Source organism: Dermacentor silvarum, chromosome 4, assembly GCF_013339745.2.
Source record: "Dermacentor silvarum isolate Dsil-2018 chromosome 4, BIME_Dsil_1.4, whole genome shotgun sequence".
In the NCBI taxonomy this organism is placed as follows: domain Eukaryota; kingdom Metazoa; phylum Arthropoda; class Arachnida; order Ixodida; family Ixodidae; genus Dermacentor; species Dermacentor silvarum.
In genome coordinates this window covers 202529203-202541386 of record NC_051157.2, presented here as the reverse complement: position 1 = coordinate 202541386, position 12184 = coordinate 202529203, and the positions used below count along the sequence as shown (strand labels likewise).

At 48.3% G+C, this 12184-nt stretch overlaps 3 non-coding genes across 3 annotated transcripts; all 3 read left to right on the top strand.

Moving 5' to 3' along the window:
* Nucleotides 1-1512: 1512 nt before the first annotated feature.
* Nucleotides 1513-1594, top strand: Trnal-aag (transfer RNA leucine (anticodon AAG)). The gene has a single exon. It is a non-coding gene; the product is annotated as a tRNA-Leu (tRNA).
* A 72-nt stretch (nucleotides 1595-1666) lies between these two features.
* Nucleotides 1667-1748, top strand: Trnal-uag (transfer RNA leucine (anticodon UAG)). Its single transcript has one exon. It is a non-coding gene; the product is annotated as a tRNA-Leu (tRNA).
* A 4929-nt stretch (nucleotides 1749-6677) lies between these two features.
* Nucleotides 6678-6759, top strand: Trnal-uag (transfer RNA leucine (anticodon UAG)). The gene has a single exon. It is a non-coding gene; the product is annotated as a tRNA-Leu (tRNA).
* The last annotated feature ends 5425 nt before the right edge of the window (nucleotides 6760-12184 follow it).

The window sequence follows — 12184 nt, the reverse complement described above, 5'->3', positions numbered from 1 at the left end:
ATCGCCTAACTGTTTGCCCTATATCTCGAGCCATTGTGTCTAAAGATATTAGATGATAGCAACATCAGAGGTTTAAGGGTGGGTTACAGTGAAGTAAAAGTGCTCGCATACGCGGATGACGTCACTGTTTTTTGTGACGACACGCAGAGTGTAAGCAATGCTGTGAATGTTGTGACAAAATATTGTAAAATGACAGGGAGCATAATTATTGGTCCAAGTCGGCTGGCATATGGTATGGACAGTGGGAGGACACACCTTCATTTTTTTGCAAAAATACAGTGGACAAATTTGCCGACCAAGTACTTAGGGGTACCTCTACAACACCACCAGGACACAAAAGATTATTGGCAAGGAGAGGTGGAAGAAATGAAGGCAAAAACGGCGAAGTTCGGTGGACGAGATCTGTCAATGTTCACCCGAGCAATGGTGTGTAATGTATTCTTAGTGGCCAAAATTTGGTATGTGCTGGCACTATGCGCATCAAGAGTCAGCATACAAAGAATACACAGGCAGTTTGCCATCATTATTTGGGGTTCTGTCTGGGAGCGTACCAGTCGCACTAATTTGTTCAGGACGGTGAAAAGTGGGGGCCTAGGGTTAGCTCATCTTTTTTTAAGACAAGTCGTGTCCAGATTTTTGTTTCTAAGTGATCAAAAAGATCCGTTTTTGTGCACAGTCCTTCAAACGCGTTTGCCTAACGCGCTACCTCAATTTGTTGTGTCGTCAAATAACACAATAGGACCTAGGCTCAGAGGCTTCCTGAGAGAAGTCGTGCTGTCTTTTCAATTCTTACATGCGCGCTTTTCAATGGATTACCTTGCATCTGTTAAGCGGAAAAGACTGTACAAAGATTTACTTGATGTATCATTGCCAGTGCTTGTTTATCGTTCAATGTACTTCCCTGAATCCAGTGGAAGAAATGTGCTCAAAGGAGTGAAGCGGATGCCGGTACGGTCATCCGCAAAAACGTTTTTCTTTCAATTACACACTGGAACGCTTCCAGTGAAGCCATGGCTGAGGGAAAGGGGAATCTTTGTACCGTGGTCCATGAACTGCCTGAGATGCAGGCAACCGGAAACCATTGAGCATATGTTTCTTGATTGTTCAGATGCAGTGTTCTTATGGGACATCCTACAACGAACGTTGAAAGAATTACCGATTACACCGTACGGCATCCGCTTCTTGCCAACTGAAAACGCAGATAACCCATGTGATATGTTTATGGCACTTTGTTTACACAGCGTCTGGAAGATACGAATGGATGTGCGCCATGAGAGGCTAGTTATTCGTCCTGTGAAAGATCATTGTATGGAAAGCATGCTGTAACTGCGTGAAGCTTATCGAGCGAGAAAAGAACAACCCGAATGGATACATGTATTGGATGAACTAGTGGCGATCAAGTGTTTTTACCTACTTGCAATTACCCAGGAAGGTCGTTGCTTTTGTCATTGTAAAGTGTATATATGTTATCTGTGCACGTCGAAGACCGGCAATAAAGAAAAAAAAAAGAAAGGTAGCGTGGCGGAGCGGTCTATGGCGCTGGTTTAAGGCACCAGTCTCCTCGGAGGCGTGGGTTCGAATCCCACCGCTGCCATATTGCGTCCCTTTTTTTACGTGCGCTCTTCGGCAAAAAGCGCACGCGACCGTCACTCGGCAGGAGAACAGTGGTAGCGTGACCGAGCGGTCTAAGGCGTTGGTTTTAGGCACCAGTATCCTCGGAGGCGTGGGTTCGAATCCCACCGCTGCCATATTGTGTCACTTTTTTTAAGTGCGCTCTTGGGCAAAAAGCGCACGCGACCGTCACTCGGCAGGAGAACAGTGTTAGCGTGGCCGAGCATCATTCCACTTCCGGCTTTCGATGAAATGGTCGCGAGATGGTTGGCTCCCACGGAGCGGTTCTGGCGGCCCAAACAGGCCGCGGTAACAGGTTTGTTTGCGTCTAGTGCTGATGATTATCAGGTTATTCTGCCAAATCTGCCATCCGGACGCATCGTCGCGAACACCGTTTTCATGGACGGCGATCCCAGAGCCTGGCCCTACCGTGTCGAAGACTACCGGGACACTTTGGCCAAACTTGGTGCGCTCCCCGACGTTTTGGCGTTGGGGGCGTATCAGTTGAACTACGTGTGGGCTGTGACAATGACGAGTGCTGAAGCTGTTCAGAAATTGCTCTCCGCCGTCGACGTGAAGGTAAAGGATCGCCCACGTTTGCTCATTGATCCAAATAACCGCGAGGTTCGCTTAAAGTTGCATTGGTTGCTGCACGGCGTGACCGACGAAGACGTACGTGTGGCCCTGTCACCCTACGGGAAAGTGTTGGAAGTGACGCGAGAGAAGTGGAGAGCACAAGGCGTCACTGAAAAGGGCTCGACGACACGCTCAGTGGGACTAAAATTGCATACCGACGTCAAAGTCGATGACATCCCACATCAGCTCAAGATTGCCGGAGAGTTGACTCTCGTTGTTGTCCCGGGCCGCGCTCCGCTGTGTCTGCGCTGCAAGAGCACCGGACACATACGTCGCGACTGCAAGGTGCCGCGCTGCAATCGTTGTCGCCGCTTCGGCCACGATGACGCGGATTGCGCAAGGACATACGCCAACGTGGCCGTACCAGTCCAGGCAAACGACGCATCGGATCACCTCATGGATGAGGCAGACTCGGAGGAAACAGCAGGAGTGAGCCGAAACTCGGCTACCCAAGATGGTTCGCAGAGCACTCAACAGGACGCCCGCCGTGAAGCGCCAGGCAAGCCCGAAGCCGGGCTTCCAAATGAAGCCGTAGAAGGGCGGACTGAAAAGGGTGATGCAAGTAGCACCGGCAACACTTCGTCCGGCGGAGCCGTAGAGACCCCCTCCGAGCCAGAGCCGATGACCGGTATTGAGAGTGACAGTGCCAGTGCGGCTGGGAAGCGGCCCCACGACGCCGGCGAAAACGAGAAGGGAACTAGTGCTGGCGCAACGGACGAGCACCCTGCGAAAACGACTCCCGTGCGGCGTCCTCCCTTTCGGCCACGGCCGAACACGTTGACGGAGCGCAAGACGGCGGAAACGCCGCCTTTGCCGCTGTGAGGACTGTACCGTGGCAAGGCATTCAGGAGCAAAGCGCAGTTGTGAGGTAAGCGTCATGCCCCCGGGTTCTTCAACGCCTCACAATGATGCTAATGGATAAGTCGATTCGTGTGGCAACTTTAAACGTGCGTGGGCTTGCCTGACGCAGGAAACAGAATCAACTCTACCGACTAGTACGCGACTTTGACCTGGACATTTTAGCTGTGCAGAAAACGAAAGTCGAGGGCCACGAGGATACCGGGGGCATGGTGCGCCAATTCTTAGCGCGATACTGTGCTCTAGTGAGCCATGCTGTGGGAACTTCTTCCGGCTGTGTGTTGTTCGTCCGGCAGAGTCTTGGAGCCAGAATAGAAGCCGTTACGTCATGTCCGTCCGGTCGGCTTATTGTATGTGATTTTTTTGTTTTCTTCATTGGAGTGGCGTGTAATTTGTTTGTATGCGCCGACTGTTGCTGATGAAAGACGCAGATTTTTCGAACGGCTAAAACAGTATACCCGGTGTAATAGGCTTGCCATTACACCGGGTATACTTGCCAACTGCGTTCTTTCAGCCCGCGATAAAACTATCCCGCGACCGTACAAGGACGCAAGCACCGTTGTCCTAAACGAGATATTAAGGGACGATGGCTTGGAGGACGTGGCTGAATGTCTTGGTAGTGGGAGGACTACACAGTGCACCCACTTTCAGGCAGCCAGCCACGCTCGCCTAGATAGAGCATATGTAAGCCTTGATTTGATACCCTTTTGCAAGGAGTACCAAGTGAGCGCCATTTCATTTAGTGATCACTGCTTGGTTAGCTTTTTAGTAGCAAGCGCGAAAGAAAGTAAGAAGGGCTTCCTGTGGCAACTATGGAAATTTAAATCGAAATTACTAAGCGAGGAAATGTTTATGGCGGACGTAATGAAGCAAGCTGAAGAAATGAAAGTTGTGAGTAACATGTCACACAGAGAAAAATGGGAGAACTTCAAGCAGGCGGTCAAAATGAAAGCAATAGAGCGCGCGAGTGCGATATGCAGAGAAAAAAGAATTGAAGAAAAACAGATGCGCAGGAGCCTGGAAAAATTGACCAGTGAAGAATGTAGGATGCCCGGCGTGTTCATAGATGATATTCGCGCACTGAAGCGTAAAATAGAACAGTTCGATATCGAAAGATACCGCGGTGCTATGGTAAAGGCAAGGGCTGAAAGGCTGATAATGGGAGAAGCACCGTCAAAAAGAGCGTTGGGCTCTTTTTGACGGTGCTCAGATAGCGGAAATTGAACACGGTGGGGAAGTCAGCGACGCAGCAGAAGATATTGAGCGCGCTTTCTTTGAGCACTGCAGAGCTTTATTCGCCGACTGTTCAGTTGACATTGACCGTTTTAAGAAGGACTTTTTAACGTTGATGCCAAAACTACACGACAACACGAATGAAATATTGGAGGAACCTATTTCACAAGAGGAAGTGAAAATTGCTATTGAAAGTATGCATCCGGGGAAGTCCCCGGGCCCTGATGGTATGACCTCAGCCTTCTATAAATTTTTGAAAGGAGCGATCTCGCCCGTATTAGCCGATGTATACAACGAGGCATTCGAGCTCAAGGTATTACCGCCGTCCTTTTCATCTTCACACACTGTTCTTATACCGAAATCAGAAGACCTCGTTGTATTGCGCAGAGTAACTTCTTACCGCCCATTATGCCTCACTAATGGTGATTATAAGATAATGATGAAAAGTTTAGCAAAGAGGTTGCAGACAGTCATTAAGGAGTTCGTGGGGCCTCACCAAACGTGTGACATTAAAGGCCGGACAATCTTCTCTAATATACACGTAGCACGGAGTATTCTCGAATGTTGCGACGCAATGGGTGCACGAGTGGCAATGCTCCAAATTGATCTTGAGAAAGCGTTCGACAGGGTGCCCCATGAAGTTCTTTTGTGTATTCTCGATCATGTGAATTTGGGTAAAATAATTAGAGAGGGGGTTGCCATGGCGTACCGGGACTGCTCAACGCGGCTAATTGTCAACAAGGCGGTGGGGGAGCGCATCCAAGTCAAGCGTTCGGTACGTCACGGTTACCCTCTCTCGCCACTGTTGTTTTGTTTATATATAGAGTGGTTTTGTTTGAGTGTCATAGAGAATGACTGTGTCCGCGGGTTTAAATTGCATGAGGTTGAAGTACGGCTGTTGGCTTATGCGGACGATATTGCCGTGTTTTGCACAGATTCCGACAGTATAACACAGGCTGTCAAATGTGTTAAACGTTTTTGTGCTGTGAGTGGCAGCGCAGTAAACTGGGGCAAGTGCCTGGGATTCTGGCACGGGGACTGGCCGGAGGCCCCGGACAACTTTGCCAACATGAGTTTCGTAACGACTCCGGTTAAATACTTGGGAGCTCCCCTCCAGTGCTACAAAGACAGTGAATCGTACTGGAGGAGTGAAGTCGATAACCTGCGGGACAAAGTAAACAAGTGGAATGGCTGGAATTGGTCTATGTTTTCCAGAGCTACAATTTGTAACATATTTTTAGTGAGCAAACTTTGGTATATCCTCCAAGTGTTGCACTGCTCAAGGGTAAACATTCAGAAAATTCACCGTGTGTTCGCTGTGTTCGTGTGGGCATCGTCTTGGGAAAGATCAAGTCGAGCCAATTTATTTCTTCGAGTTCGAAATGGAGGACTTGGTTTGTCACATTTGTTTTTGAGACAGGTAGCCAATCGATTTTCTTTCTTCAGGGACGTAAAAAACCCGTTCCTATACACTGTATGTCAACTTCGCCTGGGGAGACACTTGCCCAACATGGTTGTCTCAACCGGCATTTTGCCCGGTGGTGTTCATGGTTTTCTTCGTGAAGTTGTGGTTTCTTGTAGGTTTTTGTCAGCGCGGTTTTCACTAGAATACTTGAGTGAAGTCAATCGGAAAAAATTGTACAAGGACCTTTGTGATGTGGTTCTACCCATGCCTCTATATCGATCCCTTTACGGTGCAAGCCATGGACACAATGTTCTAAAGCGCGTTAAGGCGATGCTAATACCGTCAGGTGTTAAGACTTTCTTTTTTAAGTTACACACAGGCACGCTCACTGTCAAATCATGGATGGCTGAAAGCGGTTTTTTTGTTCCCTGGGGCACCCATTGTATAATATGCAGAAAGGAGGAGACAATTGAGCATGTATTCCTGGATTGTTGGGATGCTGTTTTTCTTTGGGATGTGCTCCAGCGCACAATCAAAAAAGAATTCCCCCTCGATGCATATGGCATTCGCTACTTGCCAATAGAAAGTGATGACGGCACCCTATTCGATATGATAATGCTTATGGCCCTGCATAGCATTTGGAAATGCAGAATGGCAGTAAGGCACGCTGATCTCGATGCAAGAGCGGCTCGCCAGTATTTTAAGGATTGCATAAGGGACTTTGTGGGAGGAACAAAAGTTGCTGGAATGTATCCCAGAATGGTTGCCATGGGTGGAATTATTACTGACGATGAGACAATTTTAGCGTATACGCGTCCGCACAAGTTGAGCGGTCGTTTTTAACGAATATTGTGATTGTGATTCTGTTTTGTTATTCTCTGTGAATTTATATATTTCTGTGTGTGCCAAAGACCGGCAATAAAGAAAAAAAAAGGGTAGCGTGGCCGAGCGGTCGAAGGCGCTGGTTTTAGGCGCCAGTCTCCTCGGAGGCGTGGGTTCGAATCCCACCGCTACCATGTTGTGTTCCTTTTTTTACGTGCGCTCTTCGGCAAAAAGCGCACGCGACCATCACTCGGCAGGGGAACAGTGGTAGCGTGGCCGAGCATGCCACTTCCGGGCACCGTAGTAAACGGACGTGTTATCATGTGCTCCGAGGGAGCGGTGTTGGCGGCCGTGAACGGCCGTGGTAACAGGAATGCTCTTTTTGACGACGACGTCTATCAGGTAATTTTGCCGCACTTGCATAGCGGTCGAATCGTCCTTGATACTGTTTTTCTACACGCGGACGTCCGTGGAAGACCGTACAAAGTTGAGGATTTCCGTGACGCTCTGGTTCGTCTGGAACTGCTCCCCGAAGTAGTTGCTTTGGGGGCGTACCAGATGAACCACGTCTGGGCGGTCATGATGAAGACAGCGGAAGCTACTAAGAAGCTGCTTGATGCCGGGACCATCATCGTCAAAGAACGACGCTGCATTGTCGTTGACCCCAACAACCAAGGTGTCCGCATGAAGCTACACTGGTTGCTGCCAAGCGTGTCAGACGAAGACATACGACAAGCTCTTGCCCCATACGGAAAGGTTGACAGACGCGGCGAAAGAACGGTGGCGTGTTCAAGGCATATTGGACAAGGGCTCAACGACGAGGTCGGTGACGCTGCAGCTGAAAGCAGGAATTACGGTCGACGATATTCCGCAACAGCTACGTATAGCAGGGGAGCTCGTCCTTGCCGTCATTCCCGGCCGCGCCCCCCTTTGCCTGCGGTGCCATACAACCGGTCATATTCGCCGGGACTGTCGCGTTCCACGCTGCGAGGTCTGCCGACGCTTCGGCCATGATCGTTCTCAGTGCGTCAAGACATACGCTGTCGTTGCAGGACCAACGAGGAGAGACGACGAAGTAGCTGAACACCTCATGGATGAGGTTGAAATGGAAGACATTTCACCTGCTACTAGCGACAAGGTTGGCAACGCAGTCACGCAAAAGCGGCCTCTTCACTTTGAAAACTTGGGTCTAGACAAGATGTTTCTCTGGAAAAGAATGAAAACGCCGTGACCGAAAACGAGAGCGTCGCGACAAAACAGAGGGACGCCCCGAAGCCGTCGCCTGCCACTACATGTGCCGAAACGTCTGCAACGCCTGCCAGACCGACGTCGACATGGCAGGAGCCACTAACACGCCTGCGAAGCGGGCTCACGAGGAAACGCTCGGCGCATCTGGGACCTCTGGAGCGATGACATGCAGCGAGCCACCCACAAAGGCGGCTCAGCTGCGACGTACGTCATTCAAGCCGAGGCCCAACGTCCAAGTTGAGCGGAGACCCGAGACGGGGCCGCTCCCGTAGCGGCTTCGATTGGGTCTTGCAACCTTCCTACGGCTTCTACGTGTGATACCACCAGCTTGACCGGCGGAGCCACGTGCTACATAGTGAATGGGTCGATCAAGGTAAGCGCTATGCGACCCGTTTGTTCTTGATCATAATGGCAGCTAAACTTAACACAGCGATCCGTGTTGCCACGCTTAACGTCCGAGGACTAAGCGCAAGGCGACGGCAATACCAACTGAGTCGTATGTTTCTGGAAAATGATCTCGATATAATTGCAGCACAGGAGACCAAGATATCGAGTCAAGAGCAAACGGATCGAATGGTGCAACCTTTCGTTCCGCGTTACAGTGTATGCGTTTGTCATGTGGCCGCGGGGGCTTGTGCTATTTGTTTGCGCAACAGCTTAAACGCATCTGTGGAAGCAATGACAGTGTGTGAAACAGGACGCCTGATTGTTGTCGATTTTATGCTCAGTGAACATTCCTGGCGAGCTGTTTGTATTTACGCACCTAATAGACAGCACGAGAGGGAGTCCGTTTTTGAGCGAGTTGAGGTTTATTTAAAAACCGAGAGGCTTCTGCTTTTACTAGGTGATTTCAACTGTGCGTGTTTTCCAGAGGATCGTGTGAAAAATTTGCCTGTGAATGACCATAGTGCATTGCTATTGAGCAAACTTGTCAGCGAATACAACCTGGAAGACGTCGGCTATGTGTTGTACGATTACAGTGTTCCGCGGTTTACACATTTTCAAGGACTAAGTCACGCTAGGTTGGATAGAGCGTATGTATCACTGGAACTAGTACCGTTATGTAAAGCGTACGTGAACAAGCAAGTCTCTTTTAGCGACCACAGTTTGGTTGCCTTCACAATACGAACAAAAGAACGAAAAACAAATTTCTCGTGGGACTTGTGGAAATTTAACGATAAATTACTCAATGATGACAGTTTCGTAAATGATGTTAAGGAAAAACTTGGACTATTGATTGCAGCCGATGAGAAATGTGTAGTAGGCATGCGGGAAGATTTTAAAAATGAAGTCAAGCTAGGTGCTATAGAAAGAGCTACTATGCTGAAACAAGAAGACAAACAGAAGGAAAAGGCCCTAAGGAGCAAACTTGACTTCCTACTTAATGTAGAAAGCACGGAACCTGGCCATGTCATGGAGGAAATAAAGAAAGTAAAAAGCCAGTTAGAAACAATCGACACAGAAAAGTATCGCGGAGCCATGATAAGATCCCGTGCAGAAAAACTGTGGCAAAGGGAAACACCGAATAAGCGCGCGCTTAGCGACGAGAAAGCTTACGCTCGCCGCAGTGATATCAATCAGATATGCTACAAAGATGAAGTCACGAGTGACATCACGATCATTGAACAAGCATTTGTTGAACATTATGATGACCTGCTTAGCAAAAGAAAAACTGATCTGGGTGGTTTCGTAAGCCAGTTCCTGCACTTAATGCCACAGTTGGAAGAAAGCGTTAAAAAAGAACTCGAAGCCCCTATAAGTGTGAGTGAGGTTGAAGCAGCTATAGAAGAACTAGGCTCAGGAAAGGCGCCTGGGCCGGACGGCTTAAGCGCTGCCTTCTACAAAGCATTTAAGGCAGAAATAGCTCCGATTATGAAGCAATTTTTAGCGCTGTCATATGAAAACAACCGTATACACCCGTCTTTCCGAACAACTCAGATGGTCCTGATCCCCAAATCTGATGATCCAGTAAAGTACTTGTACGTTGCATCGTACCGTCCCATTAGCCTCGCGAACATTGACTATAAAATATTTATGAAAATATTAGCATGAAGGTTACAGAGCGTAATTAAACATTTAGTTGGAGCCCACCAAACGTGTGGGATTAAAGGGCGCACAATAACCACCAACGTACACGTCGCTAGGAGCGTTCTAGAATGCGTCGATGCTTTCGAGGGTTGAGTTGCAATGTTGCAGCTAGACCTGCAGAAGGCTTTCGACCGTGTGTCTCATGATATTCTCTTCGAGATTTTAGAATACACGAACCTAGGATCCACGATTATAGATGGCTTAAAAATGGTCTACAAAGAATGCAGCACACGGTTGATTATCAACAAGAGTCTCACAAGAAGTGTCAATGTCTGTTCGTCTCTGAAACAAGGGTGTCCAATCTCGTCATTGCTATTCGCGATATACCTGGAACCCTTTTGCATAGCCGTTAGAGAAAACGAGAAAATACGAGGTTTCAAATTACAGCAAAGTGAGGTGAAAATACTATCTTACGCAGACAATCTAGCAGTGTTTTGTGATGACTATGACAGTATCAGCGACGTGGTAACTGTAGCGAAGTCTTACTGTGAAAAAACAGGAAGTGCTATTAACTGGGACAAGTGCACCGGGTTTTGGCATGGCGCGTGGAAAAGCCCACCATGCACTTTCGCAAACATCCAGTGGGTGACCATGCCTGTAAAATATCTTGGCGTGCCGCTCGAACATTATAACGACAGTACTCCGTTCTGCGAACAAGAAACACAGACGGTGAAGGCAAAAGCACTTGCGTGGCAAGGACGTAACCTATCAATGTTCGCACGCTCCACCGTGTGTAACATTTTCCTGGTTGCTAAAATTTGGTACATATTACAAGCGCTATTCATGTCGAGAGTGCATGTACAGAAGCTGCATAGAGTGTTTGCCGTGTTCATTTGGAACTCAACTTGGGAACGCTGCAGCCGCACTAATCTGTTTAGATCGGTTCGCAGTGGTGGTCTCGGACTGTCACATCTATTTGTACGACAGATCGTATCGCGTTTTATGTTCTTGCGAAACCAGAGTGATCCTTTTTTGCGCACCATGATACAAGTGCGATTAAGTGATCTTTTACCTGACTTTCTTGTTTCGTGTTCGTATGCTGAATCCCGTCCAGTGAAAGGCTTCCTTCGGGAAGTAGTGTCATCCTTCCGTATGCTGAGTGTTCGTTTCTCGCTAGAATACTTAAGTTCAGTTAAAAGAAAGAAATTGTATCACGATATGCTAGACTGATTAATGCCAGTTCCATTGTACAGGATAGCATACTCTGGAGGCTCAGGAGATGATGTTCTAAAAAGAGTCAAAAGAATGCCTGTGAAACCATCAGTAAAATCATTCTTCTTTAAACTCCACACAAATACCGTGCCCGTGAAGACTTGGCTGGCAGACAAGGGTTTATTTGTGCCTTAGACTACCAATTGCTTACTGTGTAAGAAACCAGAGACTGTCGACCATGTCTTAATTGATTGTTGGGACCCCTTTTTTCATTGGGACATTTTACAACGAACCTTAAAGAAAGAATTACCAATAACTCCACGTGGTATCAGATACGTAGACACAGAAACTAATAATGTTCCATATAACCCTATTATGCTAATAAGCCTCCATATTATATGGTGCACAAGAATGTCTGCACGCCATGCTGAAGTCGATGTCCGTTCTGTTCGAGAAAACTTTATCGAAAGTGTCGCCTACATGCGTGAAGTCTACAAAGCGCACAAAGAACCACCGGACTGGTTGCCACTGTTCGATGAGTTGGTGAAATTGAAACTATTTTAATACAGCCAAGTCAACATAAGCTAAGGTGACTCTCTTTTTAGGAGCGAAGCTCCTAGCGGCACCCGTTCCGTCCCCGTCGTCGTAGTAGTAGTGTGTAACCAGTCTGAGAAAAATTAGAAAAAAAATGCCGAAGTTGTGTCCGTAGCGCGGAATCGAACCAGGGACCCCTCACTTCCGAGCGCGCGGCGTTAGCCCACTACGCCACGAAGCGCACATAGACGCACGCACCACGATGGCAATAAATACCCAACATTAACGAAAGGCCGCGTTTCTAGCGCGTTTCTAACGCGTTTGTGCTAGCGCGTTACGGCCCGTGTAAGAAACTGGTGTAAGACGCTGTGGCCTCTCCTCCTTACCTTCAACGCGTTTCGAACGCGCTGCCAAAGGCGGTGGCAAGTCAAGTTCAAGTCGAGGAGCGTTTATGAATACGGGGGTATACTCTCTCAGCAGTCATGTGATGGCGTCGGCAAACGCGGTGCACGTTCCGGCATGTGTAAATGGCTGCGTAAGACGCTGTGGCCGCTCCCCCTTACTAGAGAGTTTTGCACGTTTCTAACGCGTTTGTGC